Below are 23,348 nucleotides of genomic sequence, written 5' to 3' on the forward strand. Positions count from 1 at the left end.
GATATTTGGCCAATATGTGGAGTCACTGTAGGCATTAAAAACTGGCAAATTTCGACCCACTGAGCCCACCAGAATGGACTTATTAATATGTGTAGAAATTAAAGAGTATATGGATGGTATTTTGGATCTGCTCTGAAAAATGCAGACTCCATCTAATATGCTAAATAGGTCAGGAAGGGCAGCCGGATGATTGAGCCTAAGTATTAATCAACAGACTCTGCCACTCTAATTGTTACCTGAGGGCGGAGAATCATCAAACTGGAGTGGTTTGTAAGTGTTATGTCTACACCTACAAACAATGAAGATCCTATCAGATACTTTATTTGGTAGTCTGGTCGTTGCCCTGATTTAATTATGGGGCTACAGAAATAAGACCCTCAGAGTCCCAGTACACATGGGCTAACTAGCTGGGGGGCATGGGTTAATCTGTGTCTCCACGTTAGGGATTGGATACAGATAATTGTTCACCAATAGTCTGTATTCAATGTTAAGAATAGGGTTGCACAGGTATATAAACTGTGTCAACCCTACAGTTTTTAGTTCTTCTTCTGATACCATCTTGAATGTCACCGGATTGCTGGAGAATTGCTAGCTGATACTTCTCCATCCCCCAACCCTAAGTAAGTGTTACCTTCTTGTCTGTTAATTGTACTATATTGCTGTGTTCACCTTTTTTAAGGAATAAATTATATTTTATTATATCTAAGCCTTGTTCAGTTCAACCCAGATATTTGGTGTTCATTATATCTTGTCATAAGCTACCGTGACAGTGACCCCCTCCCTCTCCCCCCTCCCCATGTCAGTGACCCCCTCCCTCTCCCCATGTCAGTGACCCCCTCCCTCTCCCCCTCCCCAGGTTAGTGACCCCCTCCCCCCCTCCCCAGGTTAGTGACCCCCTCCCCCCCTCCCCAGGTTAGTGACCCCCTCCCCCCCTCCCCAGGTTAGTGACAAAGGTTAGTGACCCCCTCCCTCTCCCCCCTCCCCATGTCAGTGACCCCCTCCCTCTCCCCATGTCAGTGACCCCCTCCCTCTCCCCCTCCTCAGGTTAGTGACCCCCTCCCCCCCTCCCCAGGTTAGTGACCCCCTCCCCCCCCTCCCCAGGTTAGTGACCCCCTCCCCCCCTCCCCAGGTTAGTGACCCCCTCCCCCCCTCCCCAGGTTAGTGACCCCCTCCCCCCCTCCCCAGGTTAGTGACCCCCTCCCTCTCCCCCTCCCCATGTCAGTGACCCCCTCCCTCTCCCCCTCCCCAGGTTAGTGACCCCCTCCCCAGGTTAGTGACCCCCCCCCCCCAGGTCAGTGACCTCTCTCTCTCATCCCCCCCCCAGGTCAGTGATCTCTCTTTCCATGATTCCCTTGCTACCTTTGTTGCGATTCTCGTTGCTCGTCAGTGTCTGTTACTGGAAGATCTGATCCGCTGTGCAGCCATCCCATCCCTGCTCAATGCCGGTAACTATCCTATATACACCTATATATACCACCATCCCATCCCTGCTCAATGCCGGTAACTATCCTATATACCCCTATATATATTATATATACACCTATATATACCACCATCCCATCCCTGCTCAATGCCGGTAACTATCCTATATACACCTATATATACCACCATCCCATCCCTGCTCAATGCCGGTAACTATCCTATATACACCTATATATACCACCATCCCATCCCTGCTCAATGCCGGTAACTATCCTATATACACCTATATATACACCTATATATACCACCATCCCATCCCTGCTCAATGCCGGTAACTATCCTATATACACTATATATACACCACCATCCCTGCTCAATGCCGGTAACTATCCTATATACACCTATATATACCACCATCCCATCCCTGCTTAATGCCGGTAACTATCCTATATACACCTATATATACACCTATATATACCACCATCCCATCCCTGCTCAATGCCGGTAACTATCCTATATACACCTATATACACACCTATATATACCACCATCCCATCCCTGCTAAATGCCGGTAACTATCCTATATACACCTATATATACACCTATATATACCACCATTCCATCCCTGCTCAATGCCGGTAACTATCCCATATACACCTATATATACACCTATATATACCACCATCCCATCCCTGCTCAATGCCGGTAACTATCCTATATACACCTATATATACACCTATATATATACCACCATCCCATCTTTGCTCAATGCCGGTAACTATCCTATATACACCTATATATACACCACCATCCCATCCCTGCTCAATGCCGGTAACTATCCTATATACACCTATATATACCACCATCCCTGCTCAATGCCGGTAACTATACTATATACACCTATATATACCACCATCCCTGCTCAATGCCGGTAACTATCCTATATACACCTATATATACCACCATCCCATCCCTGCTCAATGCCGGTAACTATCCTATATACACCTATATATACCACCATCCCATCCCTGCTCAATGCCGGTAACTATCCTATATACACCTATATATACCACCATCCCATCCCTGCTCAATGCCGGTAACTATCCTATATACCCCTATATATATTATATATACACTTATATATACCACCATCCCATCCCTGCTCAATGCCGGTAACTATCCTATATACACCTATATATACACCTATATATACCACCATCCCATCCCTGCTCAATGCCGGTAACTATCCTATATACACCTATATATACACCACCATCCCATCCCTGCTCAATGCCGGTAACTATCCTATATACACCTATATATACCACCATCCCTGCTCAATGCCGGTAACTATCCTATATACACCTATATATACCACCATCCCTGCTCAATGCCGGTAACTATCCTATATACACCTATATATACCACCATCCCATCCCTGCTCAATGCCGGTAACTATCCTATATACACCTATATATACCACCATCCCATCCCTGCTTAATGCCGGTAACTATCCTATATACACCTATATATACCACCATCCCATCCCTGCTCAATGCCGGTAACTATCCTATATACACCTATATACACACCTATATATACCACCATCCCATCCCTGCTCAATGCCGGTAACTATCCTATATATACACCTATATATACCACCATCCCATTCCTGCTCAATGCCGGTAACTATCCTATATACACCTATATATACCACCATCCCTGCTCAATGCCGGTAACTATCCTATATACACCTATATATACCACCATCCCATCCCTGCTCAATGCCGGTAACTATCCTATATACACCTATATATACCACCATCCCATCCCTGCTCAATGCCGGTAACTATCCTATATACACCTATATATACCACCATCCCATCCCTGCTCAATGCCGGTAACTATCCTATATACCCCTATATATATTATATATACACTTATATATACCACCATCCCATCCCTGCTCAATGCCGGTAACTATCCTATATACACCTATATATACACCTATATATACCACCATCCCACCCCTGCTCAATGCCGGTAACTATCCTATATACACCTATATATACTCCTATATATACCACCATCCCATCCCTGCTCAATGCCGGTAACTATCCTATATACACCTATATATACACCACCATCCCTGCTCAATGCCGGTAACTATCCTATATACACCTATATATACCACCATCCCATCCCTGCTCAATGCCGGTAACTATCCTATATACACCTATATATACCACCATCCCATCCCTGCTCAATGCCGGTAACTATCCTATATACACCTATATATACACCTATATATACCACCATCCCATCCCTGCTCAATGCCGGTAACTATCCTATATACACCTATATATACACCTATATATACCACCATCCCATCCCTGCTCAATGCCGGTAACTATCCTATATACACCTATATATACACCTATATATACCACCATCCCATCCCTGCTCAATGCCGGTAACTATCCTATATACACCTATATATACACCTATATATATACCACCATCCCATCCCTGCTCAATGCCGGTAACTATCCTAAATACACCTATATATACACCACCATCCCATCCCTGCTCAATGCCGGTAACTATCCTATATACACCTATATATACCACCATCCCTGCTCAATGCCGGTAACTATCCTATATACACCTATATATACCACCATCCCTGCTCAATGCCGGTAACTATCCTATATACACCTATATATACCACCATCCCTGCTCAATGCCGGTAACTATCCTATATACACCTATATATACCACCATCCCATCCCTGCTCAATGCCGGTAACTATCCTATAAACACCTATATATACCACCATCCCATCCCTGCTCAATGCCGGTAACTATCCTATATACACCTATATATACCACCATCCCATCCCTGCTCAATGCCGGTAACTATCCTATATACACCTATATATACCACCATCCCATCCCTGCTCAATGCCGGTAACTATCCTATATACACCTATATATACACCTATATATACCACCATCCCATCCCTGCTCAATGCCGGTAACTATCCTATATACACCTATATATACCACCATCCCATCCCTGCTCAATGCCGGTAACTATCCTATATACACCTATATATACCACCATCCCTGCTCAATGCCGGTAACTATCCTATATACACCTATATATACCACCATCCCATCCCTGCTCAATGCCGGTAACTATCCTATAAACACCTATATATACCACCATCCCATCCCTGCTCAATGCCGGTAACTATCCTATATACACCTATATATACCACCATCCCATCCCTGCTCAATGCCGGTAACTATCCTATATACACCTATATATACCACCATCCCATCCCTGCTCAATGCCGGTAACTATCCTATATACACCTATATATACCACCATCCCATCCCTGCTCAATGCCGGTAACTATCCTATATACACCTATATATACCACCATCCCATCCCTGCTCAATGCCGGTAACTATCCTATATACACCTATGTATACCACCATCCCATCCCTGCTCAATGCCGGTAACTATCCTATATACACCTATGTATACCACCATCCCATCCCTGCTCAATGCCAGTAACTATCCTATATACACTTATATATACCACCATCCCATCCCTGCTCAATGCCGGTAACTATCCTATATACACCTATATATACCTATATATACCACCATCCCATCCCTGCTCAATGCCAGTAACTATCCTATATACACCTATATATACCACCATCCCATCCCTGCTCAATGCCGGTAACTATCCTATATACACCTATATATATACCACCATTCCATCCCTGCTCAATGCCGGTAACTATCCTATATACAACTATATATACCTATATATACCACCATCCCATCCCTGCTCAATGCCAGTAACTATCCTATATACACCTATATATACCACCATCCCATCCCTGCTCAATGCCGGTAACTATCCTATATACACCTATATATACCACCATGCCATCCCTGCTCAATGCCGGTAACTATCCTATATACAACTATATATACCACCATCCCATCCCTGCTCAATGCCAGTAATCCTATATACACCTATATATACCACCATCCCATCCCTGCTCAATGCCGGTAACTATCCTATATACACCTATATATACCACCATTCCATCCCTGCTCAGTGCCGGTAACTATCCTATATACACCTATATATACCACCATCCCATTCCTGCTCAATGCCAGTAACTATCCTATATACACCTATATATACCTATATATACCTATATATACCACCATCCCATCCCTGCTCAATGCCAGTAACTATCCTATATATACCTATATATACCACCATCCCATCCCTGCTCAATGCCGGTAACTATCCTATATACACCTATATATACCACCATCCCATCCCTGCTCAATGCCAGTAACTATCCTATATACCTATATATACCTATATATACCACCATCCCATCCCTGCTCAATGCCAGTAACTATCCTATATACACCTATATATACCACCATCCCATCCCTGCTCAATGCCGGTAACTATCCTATATACACCTATATATACCACCATCCCATTCCTGCTCAATGCCGGTAACCTATATACACCTATATATACCACCATCCCATCCCTGCTCAATGCCGGTAACTATCCTATATACACCTATATATACCACCATCCCATCCCTGCTCAATGCCGGTAACCTATATACACCTATATATACCACCATCCCATCCCTGCTCAATGCCGGTAACTATCCTATATACACCTATATATACCACCATCCCATCCCTGCTCAATGCCAGTAAGTCTATATACACCTATATATACCACCATCCCATCCCTGCTCAATGCCGGTAATCCTATATACACCTATATATACACCACCATCCCTGCTCAATGCCGGTAACTATCCTATATACACCTATATATACCACCATCCCATCCCTGCTCCATGCCGGTAACTATCTTATATACACCTATATATACCTATATATACACCACCATCCCATCCCTGCTTAATGCCGGGAACTATCCTATATACACCTATATATACCACCATCCCATCCCTGCTCAATGCCGGTAACTATCCTATATACACCTATATATACCTATATATACCACCATCCCATCCCTGCTCAATGCCAGTAACTATCCTATATACACCTATATATACCACCATCCCATCCCTGCTCAATGCCGGTAACTATCCTATATACACCTATATATATACCACCATTCCATCCCTGCTCAATGCCGGTAACTATCCTATATACAACTATATATACCTATATATACCACCATCCCATCCCTGCTCAATGCCAGTAACTATCCTATATACACCTATATATACCACCATCCCATCCCTGCTCAATGCCGGTAACTATCCTATATACACCTATATATACCACCATGCCATCCCTGCTCAATGCCGGCAACTATCCTATATACAACTATATATACCACCATCCCATCCCTGCTCAATGCCAGTAATCCTATATACACCTATATATACCACCATCCCATCCCTGCTCAATGCCGGTAACTATCCTATATACACCTATATATACCACCATCCCATCCCTGCTCAGTGCCGGTAACTATCCTATATACACCTATATATACCACCATCCCATTCCTGCTCAATGCCAGTAACTATCCTATATACACCTATATATACCACCATCCCATCCCTGCTCAATGCCAGTAATCCTATATACACCTATATATACCACCATCCCATCCCTGCTCAATGCCGGTAACTATCCTATATACACCTATATATACCACCATCCCTGCTCAATGCCGGTAACTATCCTATATACACCTATATATACCACCATCCCATTCCTGCTCAATGCCAGTAACTATCCTATATACACCTATATATACCTATATATACCTATATATACCACCATCCCATCCCTGCTCAATGCCAGTAACTATCCTATATATACCTATATATACCACCATCCCATCCCTGCTCAATGCCGGTAACTATCCTATATACACCTATATATACCACCATCCCATCCCTGCTCAATGCCAGTAACTATCCTATATACACCTATATATACCTATATATACCACCATCCCATCCCTGCTCAATGCCAGTAACTATCCTATATACACCTATATATACCACCATCCCATCCCTGCTCAATGCCGGTAACTATCCTATATACACCTATATATACCACCATCCCATTCCTGCTCAATGCCGGTAACCTATATACACCTATATATACCACCATCCCATCCCTGCTCAATGCCGGTAACTATCCTATATACACCTATATATACCACCATCCCATCCCTGCTCAATGCCAGTAAGTCTATATACACCTATATATACCACCATCCCATCCCTGCTCAATGCCGGTAATCCTATATACACCTATATATACACCACCATCCCATCCCTGCTCAATGCCGGTAACTATCCTATATACACCTATATATACCACCATCCCATCCCTGCTCCATGCCGGTAACTATCTTATATACACCTATATATACCTATATATACACCACCATCCCATCCCTGCTCAATGCCGGGAACTATCCTATATACACCTATATATACCACCATCCCATCCCTGCTCAAAGCCGGTAACGTATTGTATGTCTTTATTTATATAGCGCCAAAAGTGTACTCAGCACTTCACAAAGAATACAGTACAGGGAATTTTAAAAATACAATAAGTGCAGCAAAAATCAGACAATGGGAAAGGAAATCCCTGCCCCGAAGAGCTTGCAATCTAAGAGGTTTGAGGGGAAACTTACAGAGACAGCAGGTGAGGGAATAGGTGCTGTAGATGGGTGTGCTTGGCCACAATGGGTGGTATAAGTGACTGGGACAGTAGCCATGAGGGCCGGCTACTGGGATGCTTGATTTGTGCGGCAAGTTTTAAGGTTGGTCAGTGTTAAATGAAAAGGTTAACACTTTACAGGGGAAGAGATGGCAGGGAGCCGTGGGTGAGAAGAGATGGCAGGGAGCCGTGGGTGAGAAGAGATGGCAGGGAGGCGTGGGTGAGAAGAGATGGCAGGGAAGCGTGGGTGAGAAGAGATGGCAGGGAGGCGTGGGTGAGAAGAGATGGCAGGGAGCTGTGGGTGAGAAGAGATGGCAGGGAGGCGTAGGTGAGAAGAGATGGCAGGGAGGCGTGGGTGAGAAGAGATGGCAGGGAGGCGTGGGTGAGAAGAGATGGCAGGGAGGCGTGGGTGAGAAGAGATGGCAGGGAGCTGTGGGTGAGAAGAGATGGCAGGGAGGCGTAGGTGAGATCAGGTGTGTATGTCTGGCTTCAGGCTTAGGGGAGATCCCCAGCAGCAGGAAGGAGTAGATAGAGGGTGTGAATAGAGGATTTGTGTGGGTGTTTTTTATTGAGGGGTAAAGAAGTTGGAGATATATGAATAGAGTTGGAGACATGTGGCTGGTAGAAAGAAATGTGCATTTTGAAAAGAAGCGAGGTCAGAGCACATATAAATAGTAGCAGCATCATGGCAGCCGTAGTTTAGTACTGAGATGTGGGTCTGGGATAGAAAATGTCCACCTTTCCAGCGTAGTCTCAGCCAGGATTGAGGGTCCGTAGGTGTTCTGCACTCCCCTTGTTTCCCTCCTGTTGAACTCCCTGTTAAACTCGACCATGCCACTTAAAACCGGGCCACTTAGAATCTTGGGCTGCTTTTCACTTTTTTCACTTTTAACTATCCTTTATACACCTATATATACCTATATATATACCACCATCCCATCCCTGCTCAATGCCGGTAACTATCCTATATAGTCCAGGGGTGAGCAAACTTTTTATGCTCGGGCCCCCCCTGCCTGATGCCATCAAAATCACATGAAAAATAAAAAAACCTTTATTAAACGGTATACAATGTAAATACTAATGTAGCCATGCATAACAATGTCTACAGTCATCTCTCCTGCTGGCAGTAAAACCTGGTAAGTTACAGGAATGCCAGCAGTAATCATGGAGGTTTGCCCTCATACCCTGGTGAGGTGCCCTATGTATGGATGGGAGTGGCTACATGCTCTGAGTCCCTAGTTAGTGACATCAGAGATGTGCCTGCTTCCTGAGGTATATAAGGCTACACTGCCTAAAGTTAGTGCGGGTGGTTGCTGCGGGTTGATGTTACAAGGTGAAGCAGCCAGTTAAAGGTGCCCACTAGTGCAGTAACTAGTGGCATCAATCTATCTACAGCCAGAGAAGGCCAACTGTGTCCAGGGACCTGGCACAGGGGTGATCTCCCTGCGGGGAGAGGGAATCCCACTCCACTGGGAGGGCGTACCTTTTAAAGGGAATCATAGAACAATGTGCGGCTGAGACAAGGACTGTGAGGGGCAGCTGGCCCTTATCACCACGCACAATAAATATGGCTTGTTTACCAAGAACCCCATGGTGTGAGTCTGCAATTACTCTCCTGGGGCCCTCACCACCCAGAAGGAGTTCCTCATCAGGACCATCTACCTGCATACGCATAGATCCTGATGAGGTGGAGGCACTGCACGTGATGTAAGTAGGACTCGCACACACTACCTCAGATACCTGTCCGGATTGACATCCCCGAATACCATCATGCGGGAGACTCAGGAGTCCTGTTGCCTACAGGTGCACAACCAGACACGAGCATGTAACGGGGGCTGGATAGACCACAGGGACCAATGTGAGATTGGGTGGGTCAGACCAGAGACGAACACCCGTTACAGTTTGAGGCGCTGCTGAGATACTTGTCAACAGGACAGGCTTTTGCTAGGCACACTGGGAAACAGGGAGAGTGTCTGCGGCCACTTTGTGCTGTGTGGGAAGGAGCATGGGGTAGTCAAGGGAGGCTGCGGGAGACGCGGAACACACAGACGCCCTGGGATTCTTAGGTCTGGAGCCGGGCTATAGCTGTCATCGAAACCTTGAGGTAGTGCTAGTGTTATGACGCCTAAAGGGATAAACTGGTAACTTAGAGCAGGAATCCTGGAGAGGGTCTGCTCTAGACTGACCAACAGCAGGTAGACTCTAAAGTATTGCATGGACGAACCAGAGTACTCTAGTCCATTCCAGACCACTCGACGCAGGGAGCACAGACTGGGAGGAAGGAGATACAGCAGACACAGCAAGTGTGAGCCTAGCCTGAGGTAGGGCAACACGAGTCAGACCTACATTAGGTACACAGGGTGGTGCACAAGGCATGTTTATTGTACCGGTGTGGCAGCTGCCCCCCCCCCCCCCCCCAGAGTGGAGCTCCATGTACAATAATTCAAGACACAGTATTCGAATGGCGCCCGACAGAATGGAGAATCCGCGCAGTGCGGAAGCTCAAATATGGCTGACGGAGGCCGAAGGAGAGAACGAATATGTTATGATGTGTGAGGAAGAGGAGCCAGCTACAGAAGAGACTTTTGTGAGCCTGCTGTGGAATGGCGTGAAAACAGTGGTGGTGCCGTGTATGGCCTGCTTATGGGAGGCACGTAATGGACTTACTTGTCATTCAACATACAAACAAACGAACGCTACCTCAATGATGAATCCGATTGACAGTGCAATCCAAGATGGCGGTTCCCGCTTTCCTGGGAAACCGCATGGGCCAGTTGCAGAGAATATTGCAAATGCTCAATTTGCAGAAAGTTGACCAGGAGTGGCGCCAACGGAGAGACCCCGTCCTGTTGGGGGGTATGGCGCGAAAGCTGGAGCCGCGCCCACATGGACTGTGACTAGTTCTGCCCCTGTGCTGGGCCAGCCTACAAGTCTACGGGACATCCCCCAAGTTTTAACCAGGGGGAGTGGTTTCCTGTCTTGGCGGATGTGGATGGAGAAAGCTGGAGGAAGGGTTGGCGACCCAGCCCATGCCCTTCAGTTGCGAGGAACCAGCAAGCCGTACAGACCACTAGTGTGAGCACCTCCATTAGTGACTATGGCTTGCAAACAAGAACAAGGGCCGTTGATAACCACTCTTCCCTACTCGGCTCCAGGAGGCTTCCTGATCCTCCGAGTAGAGGGCGTAGAGACAGTAGCATGCCTATCCCTGCAGTGTCGACTGCCGGGCGGAGCGGTAAGCTCTACCGCACGATGCGCCCAGTGTGGCCTACAATATTTATGGCCCATGCCAACATTTGTGCCGATTCAGGCAGTAGAGGCGGCGGAAGATGCCGCTCTGCTGGCTGCGGAACTTCCTGGTGCGCTCTGGAGGGAGGCTACGAGTCCCGGTGAACAGGGACGAGCTCCGGTCATCAAAACAGAGCCGACCGAGAAAACCGGTCACCGACACGGTGATAAGAGGGGGCCGTGCCGCAAATCACCAGGTGGAATGCCCCGGCCATATGCAAAATTGGAGTCCTCGGGCGACTAGTCCCTCAGCATTATTGCCGTTACTACTCGACCGCCAGCGTACCACAGCAGCAGTACAGTAAAAAGAGTGCCACTTACCGGTGTCGGCGAAGAACGGAGCCGAGTGTCGCCCATACCGCGGCGAAGTTCCACGGCCGTGGTGACCAGCGGATCCGATGGCGGCATGTCCACTCCAACGCCCTGGAGTGGTAAGCAGAGTCCATGCTTGTCCCAGGCTCCCAAGGTGGCAGAGGAAGGAAAGAGCCAGGCTCAGGCGGCGCCACAACGGAAAAAGGCGTTGCCGGATATCGTGGTGGAGGAAGAGGTCCCGGTTGGGGACCCAACCCAAGATGGCGGCGGAACACGTGCGTGTCCGAACATCACTTCCGGTGGAGCTGCGAGGGAGATGATCGTGCCCCGGCGCTCGAGCAGTGGAGGTCGGACGCCCAAGTCCAAGAAGAGCGGGCGATCGACACAGCGATCGAGGAGTCGTGAGACCGGAGAGACGGAGACCGGACCAGGTGGCGGAGAAGAGCGGGTCCTAGCCCCGCGGATACTGACGGTGCGGCCCTATCCCCAAACCCCAGTCCTAGCTAGACCCCAGGCCCTAGTTAAAGTCCCAGCCCCATTCACTTTCACTTTTGGGTCATCTTCTAGTTTAGGGATGTCAGGGGATTCCCGGGTAACCTCTGATGAACGGACTGGGAGCCTGGACTATGGGACCTCTGATGATGGGTCAGTGGGAGGAGCGAGGATTACACGGCAGGTGTCGGTATCCAGTGACTGTCCCAGTAATGTGAGCGTTACTATTGGGAGCCAGAAAAAGGGTTCGGACAATCAAGCACCGTCCGAGTGTACTTCGGGTATATCTTCCGGGGTTGTACTAGAAGAGGGAGATCTAGAGGAGGAATCGCTAGAGGAAATTAGGGAAACCCGATGGTGGGCTCCCTTATTTGAGGGATATGTGCCCTGGATGGATAGGACCCGGCTCATCATAGATCGGGATGGGGTGGTAGATCATTGGTGGGCTAAAGGGGAGTTTACGGAGGAGGATCACCTAAGGGAGATTCAAGAGAGGTGTTATAGAATTGGACGCGGATTAATAGAACCCCTGGGTCCGGATGGGTTGGATGATCGGGTGGATCCCGAGGAACGCCTGTCATGGGTGTTGCCGGGGAGAGCGGGCAACGCTAAGCTGACAAGGGCCTGACAAGGGCCTGCCGAGCAGAACGGGCCATTATAGCTAAATATAAACGTACCCATGGGCTAGATTACCCATATGTTCCCGAACCCCTCATGCAGGAGATAGAGGACCGCCAGGATGGGTGGCTCAGGGAGGATGTTGAGTACTACATGGTTACCAAGGGAGGGTGCCATTGAGGGCCCCAGAGCAGAGGAACGTATATCCCAGTTGATGCGAGTCTGGAGTATTGGGCGTAGCATCTATATGCATAAGGTGGTGTATAGAGGGGAACGTGGCTTGCCCAGGGAGTATAGTGTAACAGTGACCGATATGGCGGGCAGAGAGGTGAAAAAGCCAGATCCTCGTCACTATTATTAGGGAGAAAGCCAATGAAGTCTGTGCAAAGAAATCTTGAGCGCCCCTGCTGGTCAGTGAGCGCTGTGTTATAACTAATTATGAAAAGCATTGTTATGACTTTTGATTGTGTGTTCCTTTTGCAGTGTTTCCTGAAGAAAGGTACATCAAATTTAGGTCCCAGCCGGGACGGTGGGGATTCACCAGGGGGAGTGTGTAGCCATGCATAACAATGTCTACAGTCATCTCTCCTGCTGGCAGTAAAACCTGGTAAGTTACAGGAATGCCAGCAGTAATCATGGAGGTTTGCCCTCATACCCTGAGGAGGTGCCCTATGTATGGATGGGAGTGGCTACATGCTCTGAGTCCCTAGTTAGTGACATCAGAGATGTGCCTGCTTCCTGAGGTATATAAGGCACTGCACTGCCTAAAGTTAGTGCGGGTGGTTGCTGCGGGTTGATGTTACAAGGTGAAGCAGCAAGTTCAAGGTGCCCACTAGTGCAGTAACTAGTGGCATCAATCTATCTACAGCCAGAGAAGGCCAAATGTGTCCAGGGACCTGGCACAAGGGTGATCTCCCTGCGGGGAGAGGGAATCCCACTCCACTGGGAGGGCGTACCTTTTAAAGGGAATCACGGAACAATGTGCGGCTGAGACAAGGACTGTGAGGGGCAGCTGGCCCTTATCACCACGCACAATAAATATGGCTTGTTCAACGAGAACCCCATGGTGTGAGTCTGCAATTACTCTTCTGGGGCCCTCACCACCCAGAAGGAGTTCCTCATCAGGACCATCTACCTGCATACGCATAGATCCTGATGAGGTGGAGGCGCTGCACGTGATGTAAGTAGGACTCGCACACACTACCTCAGATACCTGTCCGGATTGACATCCCCGAATACCATCATGCAGGAGACTCGGGTGTCCTGTTGCCTACAGGTGCACCACCAGACACGAGCATGTAACGGGGGCTGGATAGACCACAGGGGCCAATGTGAGATTGGGTGGGTCAGACCAGAGACGAACACCCGTTACACTAATATGTGTAGATACTTACATATTTCAACAGCTCGCACTTGCAAATTTAGGCTGCGTCCTCACTGCTGCCTGGAGCGGTGACATCACCAACTCTGTGTGTGTGTGTGTGTACTGCTGCCAAGCGTGCTTCAAAGTCAATTTTGTTTGTATCCCCAAACGCCAAGCTTGGGAGAGCGTACGTGCACAAAGGCAATCCTTTTGGGGGGGGGGCATTCATCCACCTTTTTGATCCCTCTCTTCCCCCCCCTTTTTTTTCCCCCTCTCTTTTTTCCTTCTCCCATTCGCCTTTTTATTCTCCCTGCTCTTTGGGTTGCTGTCCCCAGTGTCATCCACACTCCTACCTACAGTATTATTTATTATTTAATTTTTTCAGTTTTCAAAGTTTTCACTTTTTTATTTATTATTTCTGTACATTCATAGTATGAGTGATATAGGGGCAGCCGACCCTTTCACTCGCAGAGGATCGCAGCGATGTTGTATGAGTGATATAGGGGCAGCCGACCCTTTCACTTGCAGAGGATCGCAGCGAAGCAGTATGAGTGATATAGGGGCTGCCGACCCTTTCACTTGCAGAGGATCGCAGCTCATAGTATGAGTGATATAGGGGCAGCCGACCCTTTCACTTGCAGAGGATCGCAGCGAAGCAGTATGAGTGATATAGGGGCAGCCGACCCTTTCACTTGCAGAGGATCGCAGCTCATAGTATGAGTGATATAGGGGCAGCCGACCCTTTCACTCGCAGAGGATCGCAGCGAAGCAGGTTGCCAGCGGAGGAGAGCAGGAACTCAGCGCTATTGTAGGGCAGATTACGGAAGGAGGGGCGTTTGACATCACAGCGCTGGGGCGTGCTCCTCCCCTGTACCTCCGAAGCCCCCGTGCGTGCACACTCACCATCACGTGGCCGCCCCCTGCACTCTCCTGTTCGGCTGCCCGCGCACAGCTTCTTCGGCTGCCCTCCGGCGCAGAGCTTAAAGCCTGTCGCTCACAGCAGCACGGACCCGTACACACAAAAAGTGTGCGTCACGTGCACGAGCGTTCGCACAGGCACGCGCACGCCAACTATAAAACGGGCCTAAAGTGGGAAAAGTACTGGCCTACATGCACATGAGGCCGGCATGGCAAGTAAAGCCTAACTATGAAATAAACCACAAATGCAATGGCCCTTGGTCTCCGGAGTTTGGGTTGTCCATGGACTCAACAGCGTACAGCACGAAGACATGAAGGCACAGACGGAGACTCCCCGGAGGTTAAACACACGCTGGCTACCGACCACTGCCCGACCTCTCCGCTGAAGCAGCACGGCAAGAACTAGAAGACTCACTTGAAAAGATTAAATGGGATAATATTATTTGCCTTTGTGAAGTTAGAAGAAAAGATGAAGGCCTCTATGAGGTCAAAAGCGGACACCTATTCCATTACAGAGGTACAGATACTAGAAGAATCAGTGGAGTGGGCTTAATCATTAATAAGAGACGGAGACAAAAAACATTCTGGAAAATGACCGTTCATCGGAAAGAGCAGACAGTTGTCATTCAGCTGACCGAGATACAGGCTTCAAATAATCCCAAGTGTACTCTCCAACATCAAGTCATGCAGACACTGAAATCAACCAGCAACAAAGGAAATTGTCACCAAGAGCATTATGGGAGATTTCAATGCAAAGATTGGTGCCCTGCAGAAAAAGCAAGCATGGGTTGGTAAGTATGGTTACGGTAACGGGTGAACGTGGGGACAGATTGGGAAAAGTTCTTCATCATGAATTCATTCTTCAAGAAGAATACAAATAGAAAAGGGACCGGACCTAATGAGATAATGAAATGTACTATATCCTCGCTAACAAACACGTGGTTGTGACTGCGCTGTCCTAAACCGGTGTGACACAAGAAGTGACCACGGATTGGTTCGCTGCAAATTCCATCTGAACGCAAAGATGGAAAAAAGAAAACCGGTTAAAAAGATTAAAAAAAATCAACAATAACCTCAAGAATAATGGCAAAGAATTTCCACCAGAGCTGACAAATCACTTCAGTTTGCTCAAAATACTTGGCGACACTTTGACAAACAATTAGGCTGCGTCCATACAGGGACAGGCAGCGCGGACACGTGCGCACGCCGAGCGATCAGACTGCCTAAAGGCAGTGATCGCATCTGTACAGCGTGCGGGCGCGTGCGCACGGAGACGGCAGGGGGCGCGCGTTGTGTGTGAAATCAGTCAAAACTGATTTCTCACGCGATAGGGCAGTCACGTGAGGGCGAACCAGCTCAGTGTCGTCACTGCCCGCCCTTAGACACGCCCCAGGACGGCGTGCGTACTAAGGCTAGGGAAAGCCCCTCCCCCTACCCTAACAACTGAAACCCCTTAAATTAAATCCAACCACCCTAACCACTAAAACTTACATTGGAAGCGGCCAGCGGCGACACGGCCAGCGGCGAAACGGCCAGCGGCGAAACAGCCACAAACAAATGTCCCATGCCAGCCTGGATATTTTCATATGCAACATAATTTCTTGTAATAGCCTCTTTTTCCCCGCAGTCCCACGTTGCCCTCCCCTCTCTCGCACACACCCTGCCCTCCCCCCCACACACCCTGCCCTCCCCCCCCCCTCTCGCACACACCCTGCTCTCCCCCCCTCTCGCGCACACCCTGCCCTCCCCCGCGCACACCCTGCCCCCCCCCCACACACACCCTGCCCTCCCCTCGCTCTCGCACACACCCTGCTCTCCCCCCCTCTCGCGCACACCCTGCCCTCCCCCCCACGCACACCCTGCCCTCCCCCCCAAGCACACCCTGCCCTCCCCCCCACGCACACCCTGCTCTCCCCCCTCTCGTACACACCCTGCCCTCCCCCCCACGCACACCCTGCCCTCCCCCCCACGCACACCCTGCCCTCCCCCTCTCTCTCGCGCACACCATGCCCACCCCCGCGCACACCCTACCGTCCCCGCGTGCGCACCCTGCCCCGCCCGCGCGCACCCTGCCCCGCCCCCCGCGCACCCTACCCCGCCCCCCGCGCACCCTACCCCGCCCCCCGCGCGCGCGCATCCTACCCCGACCTGCACCTTTCTTTGCCTCACTGTTGCTCTCTCCCACCCCTTTCAGCGTGCAGCGAGCAGGATTCTGAGCCGGGCGCTCGCCTCACGTGTCGTATTCTACTGCATCTCTTCAAAACGCCGCAGCTCAACCCGTGTGAGCCAGACGGCAGTGAGTAGGGGAACCGAGGGGGAGGGCACTGAGTGAAGGAGGGGCTTGGGGGGCACTGAGTGAAGGAGGGGCTTGGGGGGCACTGAGTGAAGGAGGGGCTTGGGGGGCACTGAGTGAAGGAGGGGCTGGGGGGGCACTGAGTGAAGGAGGGGCTGGGGGGGCACTGAGTGAAGGAGGTGGAGGGCGGGCACTCAGTGAAAGAGGGGGGGAAACTGAGTGAAGGAGGGGCTGGGGGGGCACTGAGTGAAGGAGGGGCTGGGGGGGCACTGAGTGAAGGAGGGGCCGGGGGGGCACTGAGTGAAGGAGGGGCCGGGGGGGGGAACTGAGTGAAGGAGGGCCGGGGGGAACTGAGTGAAGGAGGGGGAGGGCGGGCACTCAGTGAAAGAGGGGGGGAAACTGAGTGAAGGAGGGGCTGGGGGGGCACTGAGTGAAGGAGGGGCTGGGGGGGCACTGAGTGAAGGAGGGGCCGGGGGGGCACTGAGTGAAGGAGGGGCCGGGGGGGGGAACTGAGTGAAGGAGGGGCCGGGGGGGGGAACTGAGTGAAGGAGGGCCGGGGGGAACTGAGTGAAGGAGGGGGAGGGCGGGCACTCAGTGAAAGAGGGGGGGAAACTGAGTGAAGGAGGGGCTGGGGGGGCACTGAGTGAAGGAGGGGCTGGGGGGGCACTGAGTGAAGGAGGGAACCGGGGGGGGCTAACTGAGTGAAGGAGTGGCTCTGGGGGGGGTGGTAAATGAGTGAAAGAGGGGGCGACACTGAGTGAAGGAGGGGCCCGGGGGGCAGGGTACTGAGTGAAGGAGGGGCCCGGGGGGAGGGGGGCACTGAGTGAAGGAGGGGCCCGGGAGGGGGACCACTGAGTGGGGGAGGGTGGGCACTGAGTGAAGGAGGGGCCCGGGACGGCACTGAGTGGGGGAGGGGCCCGAGGCGGCTCTGAGTGGGGGAGGGGCCCGGGGCGGCTCTGAGTGGGGGAGGGGCCTGGGGCGGCTCTGAGTGGGGGCGGGGCCCGGGGCGGCTCTGAGTGGGGGCGGGGCCCGGGGCGGCTCTGAGTGGAGGCGGGGCCCGGGGCGGCTCTGAGTGGAGGCGGGGCCCGGGGCGGCTCTGAGTGGAGGCGGGGCCCGGGGCGGCTCTGAGTGGAGGCGGGGCCCGGGGCGGCTCTGAGTGGAGGCGGGGCCCGGGGCGGCTCTGAGTGGAGGCGGAGCCCGGGGCGGCTCTGAGTGGAGGCGGGGCCCGGGGCGGCTTTGAGTGGAGGCGGGGCCCGGGGCGGCTCTGAGTGGAGGCGGGGCCCGGGGCGGCTCTGAGTGGGGGAGGGGCCCGGGGCGGCTCTGAGTGGAGGCGGGGCCCGGGGCGGCTCTGAGTGGAGGCGGGGCCCGGGCGGCTCTGAGTGGAGGCGGGGCCCGGGGCGGCTCTGAGTGGAGGCGGGGCCCGGGGCGGCTCTGAGTGGAGGCGGGGCCCGGGGCGGCTCTGAGTGGAGGCGGGGCCCGGGGCGGCTCTGAGTGGAGGCGGGGCCCGGGGCGGCTCTGAGTGGAGGCGGGGCCCGGGGCGGCTCTGAGTGGAGGCGGGGCCCGGGGCGGCTCTGAGTGGAGGCGGAGCCCGGGGCGGCTCTGAGTGGAGGCGGGGCCCGGGGCGGCTTTGAGTGGAGGCGGGGCCCGGGGCGGCTCTGAGTGGAGGCGGGGCCCGGGGCGGCTCTGAGTGGGGGAGGGGCCCGGGGCGGCTCTGAGTGGAGGCGGGGCCCGGGGCGGCTCTGAGTGGAGGCGGGGCCCGGGCGGCTCTGAGTGGAGGCGGGGCCCGGGGCGGCTCTGAGTGGAGGCGGGGCCCGGGGCGGCTCTGAGTGGAGGCGGGGCCCGGGGCGGCTCTGAGTGGAGGCGGGGCCCGGGGCGGCTCTGAGTGGAGGCGGGGCCCGGGGCGGCTCTGAGTGGGGGCGGGGCCCGGGGCGGCACATGTACCTGTGGTACTGACGCTCTTCTCACAGGTAAGCCAGCTGTTGGGATCCGCTCGTCGTGTGACCGCCATCTACTGGCAGCTTCTCAGAATCGCATCGTGGATGGAGCAGTGTTCGCAGTGCTGAAGGCCGTGTTTGTGCTGGGTAAGGCCGCGCGTATAGTGCCCGCGCGTATAGTGCCCGCGACGGGGCGAGCTTTCGGGCATTTGATTTGTTCAGGGGCGGCGCCCGTCGCGGGCACTATACGCGCGGCTAAGGAGTGCAGCCCCAAACTCCTCCCTCTCTTCCCCTCTTCCCCTCTTTCCCTTTTACCCTCTTTCCCTTTTACCCTCTTTCCTTTTTACCCTCTTTCCCTTTTACCCTCTTTCCCTTTTACCCTCTTTCCCTTTTACCCTCTTTCCCTTTTACCCTCTTTCCCTTTTACCCTCTTTCCCTTTTACCCTCTTTCCCTTTTACCCTCTTTCCCTTTTACCCTCTTACCCTTTTTCCCTTTTACCCTCTTACCCTTTTTCCCTTTTACCCTCTTCCCCTTTTACCCTCTTCCCCTCTTCCCCCTCCCTTTTACCCTCTTCCCCCTCCCTTTTACCCTCTTCCCCCTCCCTTTTACCCTCTTCCCCCTCCCTTTTACCCTCTTCCCCCTCCCTTTTACCCTCTTCCCCCTCCCTTTTACCCTCTTCCCCCTCTTTTTTACCCTCTTCCCCCTCCCTTTTACCCTCTTCCCCCTCCCTTTTACCCTCTTCCCCCTCCCTTTTACCCTCTTCCCCCTCCCTTTTACCCCCTTCCCCCTCCCTTTTACCCTCTTCCCCCTCCCTTTTACCCTCTTCCCCCCCCCCTTTTACCCTCTTCCCCCCCCCTTTTACCCTCTTCCCCCCCTTCCCCCTCCCTTTTACCCTCTTCCCCCCCTTCCCCCTCCCTTTTACCCTCTTCCCCCTCACCCCTCCCTTTTACCCTCTTCCCCCTCACCCCTCCCTTTTACCCTCTTCCCCCTCACCCCTCCCTTTTACCCTCTTCCCCCTCACCCCTCCCTTTTACCCTCTTCCCCCCCTTTTACCATCTTCCCCCCCTTTTACCATCTTCCCCCCTTTTACCATCTTCCCCCCCTTTTACCCTCTTCCCCCCCCTTTACCCTCTTCTACCCTCTTCCCCCCCTTTTACCCTCTCCCCCCCTTTTACCCTCTCCCCCCCTTTTACCCTCTCCCCCCCCTTTTACCCTCTTCCCCCCTTTTACCCTCTTTCCCCCCTTTTACCCTCTTTCCCCCCTTTTACCCTCTTTCCCCCCCTTTTACACTCTTTCCCCCCTTTTACCCTCTTCCCCCCCTTTTACCCTCTTTACCCTCTTCCCCCCCCCTTTTACCCTCTCCCCCCCCCTTTTACCCTCTTCCCCCCCCCTTTTACCCTCTTCCCCCCCCCTTTTACCCTCTTCCCCCACCCTTTCACCTCTTCCACCCTTTTACCTCTTCCCCCCCCCTTTTACCTCTTCCCACCCTTTTACCCTCTTTCCCCACCTTTTAACCCTCTTCCCCCCCTTTTACCCTCTTCCCCCCCCCTCTTTCTCTTCCCCCCCTTTTACCTCTTCCCCCCCTTTTACCTCTTCCCCCCCCCCCTTTAACCCTCTTCCCCCCCCCTTTTACCCTCTTCCCCCCCCTTTTACCCTCTCCCCCCCCTTTTACCCTCTTCCCCCCCCCTTTTACCCTCTTCCCCCCCCTTTTACCCTCTTCCCCCCCCTTTTACCCTCTTCCCCCCCCTTTTACTCTTCTACCCCCCCCCTTTTACCCTCTTCCCCCCCTTAACCCATTACCCTCCTTACCCAACCTTAACCCTCTTTCCCCCAATCCCCCTCACTTTTCCTCCCTCCTCCCCCTTTACCCTTCCCAAACCCACTTTCCTCCCCCCTTTCACCTCCCTCCTTTCCCCCTTCTCTTTTCCTCCCCTCCCCCCCTCTTTTTCTCCCTCCTCCCCCCTCTTATTTTCCTCCTCCTCCCCTCTTTTTCCTCCTCCTCCCTCTTTTTCCTCCTCCTCCCCCCCTCTTTTTCCCCCTCAGTCTTTCCTCCTCTTTCCTCCTTTTTTCCTCCTCCCCCCTCTTTTTTCCTCCTCCTCCCCTCTTTTTCCTCCTCCTTCCCCTCTTTTTTCCTCCCCTCCTCTTTTTTCCTCCCCTCCTCTTTTTCCTCCCCTCCTCTTTTTCCTCCCCTCCCCTCTTTTTCCTCCTCCTCCCCCTCTTTTTCCTCCCTCCTCCCCCCCTCTTTTTTTCCTCCCTCCTCCCCCCTCTTTTCTCCTCCTCCCCTCTTTTTTCCTCCTCCTCCCCCTCTTTTTCCTCCTCCTCCCCCCCTCTTTTTTCCTCCCTCCTCCCCCTCTTTTTCTCCTCCTCCCCCCTCTTTTCTCCCCCCCCCTCTTTTCTCCTCCCTCCTCCCCCTCTTTTCTCCTCCCTCCTCCCCCCCTCTTTTCTCCTCCCTCCTCCCCCCCCTCTTTTCTCCTCCCTCCTCCCCCCTCTTTTTCTCCCTCCTCCCCCCTCTTTTCTCCTCCTCCTCCCCCCCTCTTTTCTCCTCCCTCCTCCCCCCCTCTTTTCTCCTCCCCCCTCTTTTCTCCTCCTCCCCCTCTTTTCTCCTCCCTCCTCCCCCCTCTTTTCTCCTCTCTCCTCCCCCCTCTTTTTCCTCCTCCTCCCCCCCTATTTTTTCCTCCCTCCTCCCCCCCTCTTTTTCCCTCCCTCCTCCCCCCTTCTTTTTTCCTCCCTCCTCCCCCCCTCTTTTTTCCTCCTCCTCCCCCCTCTTTTCTCCTCCTCCCCCCCCTCTTTTCTCCTCCCTCCTCCCCCCTCTTTTTTCCTCCCTCCCCCCCCCTCTTTTTCCTCCCTCCTCCCTCCCCTCTTTTTTCCGCCCTCCCTCCTCTTTTTTCCTCCCTCCCCCCCTCTTTTTTCCTCCCTCCTCCTCTTTTTTCCTCCCTCCTCCCCTCCTCTTTTTTCCTCCCCTCCCTCCTCTTTTTTTCCTCCCCCTCCCCTCCTCTTTTTTCCTCCCCCTCCCCCTCTCCTCTTTTTTTCCTCCCCTCCCCTCCCCTCCTCTTTTTTCCTCCCCCTCCCCCTCCCTCCTCTTTTTTCCTCCCCTCCTCTTTTTTTCCTCCAATCTCCCATCCTCTTTTTTCCTCCCCCTCCCCTCCTCTTTTTTCCTCCCCCCTCCCCCTCCTCTTTTTTCCTCCCCCTCCTCTTTTTTCCTCCCCCTCCCCCTCCTCTTTTTTCCTACCCCCCTCTTTTTCCTCCACCCCTCCTCTTTTTTCCTCCCCCCTCCCCCTCCTCTTTTTTCCTCCCCCCCTCCCCCTCCTCTTTTTTCCTCCCCCCTCCCCCTCCTCTTTTTTCCTCCCCCACTCCCCCTCCTCTTTTTTCCTCCCCCCTCTTCTCTTTTTTCCTCCCCCCTCCCCCTCTCTCTTTTTTCCTCTCCTCTTTTTTCCTCCCCTCTCCCCTTTTTTCCTCCCCCCTCCCCTTTTTTCCTCCCCCCCTCCCCTTTTTTCCTCCCACCCTCCCCTCCCTTTTTTCCTCCCCCCTCCGCCTCTCCCCTTTTTTCCTCCCCCCTTTTTCCTCCCCCTCCCCCTTTTTTCCTCCCCCCTCCCCCTTTTTCCTCCCCCTCCTCCCTTTTTTCCTCCCCCTTTTTTCCTCCCCCCTCCCCCTTTTTTCCTCCCCCCTCCCCCCTTTTTTCCTCCCCTCTCCCTTTTTCCTCCCCCTCTCCCCTTTTTTCCTCCCCCCTCTCCCTTTTTTTCTCCCCCTCCCCCCTTTTTTTCCTCCCCCCTCCCCCCTTTTTTCCTCCCCCTCCCCCTCTCCCCTTTTTTCCTCCCCCCTCCCCCTCTCCCCTTTTTCCTCCCCCTCTCTCCCCTTTTTTCCTTCCCCCCTCCCCCTCTCCCTTTTTCTCCCTCCCCCCTCTCTTCTCCCTCTCCCTCTCTTTTT

General features: G+C 52.6%; 1 long non-coding RNA gene across 1 annotated transcript; it reads left to right on the forward strand.

The window, feature by feature from the left end:
* The first annotated feature begins 1,327 nt into the window (after positions 1–1,327).
* On the forward strand, positions 1,328–19,601 carry LOC142481433 (uncharacterized). Its single transcript, XR_012795777.1, has 3 exons — positions 1,328–1,445; positions 17,391–17,492; positions 19,457–19,601. It is a non-coding gene; the product is annotated as an uncharacterized LOC142481433 (long non-coding RNA).
* The last annotated feature ends 3,747 nt before the right edge of the window (positions 19,602–23,348 follow it).

This window comes from Ascaphus truei, unplaced genomic scaffold, assembly GCF_040206685.1.
Source record: "Ascaphus truei isolate aAscTru1 unplaced genomic scaffold, aAscTru1.hap1 HAP1_SCAFFOLD_2663, whole genome shotgun sequence".
NCBI classification, from domain to species: Eukaryota; Metazoa; Chordata; class Amphibia; order Anura; family Ascaphidae; genus Ascaphus; species Ascaphus truei.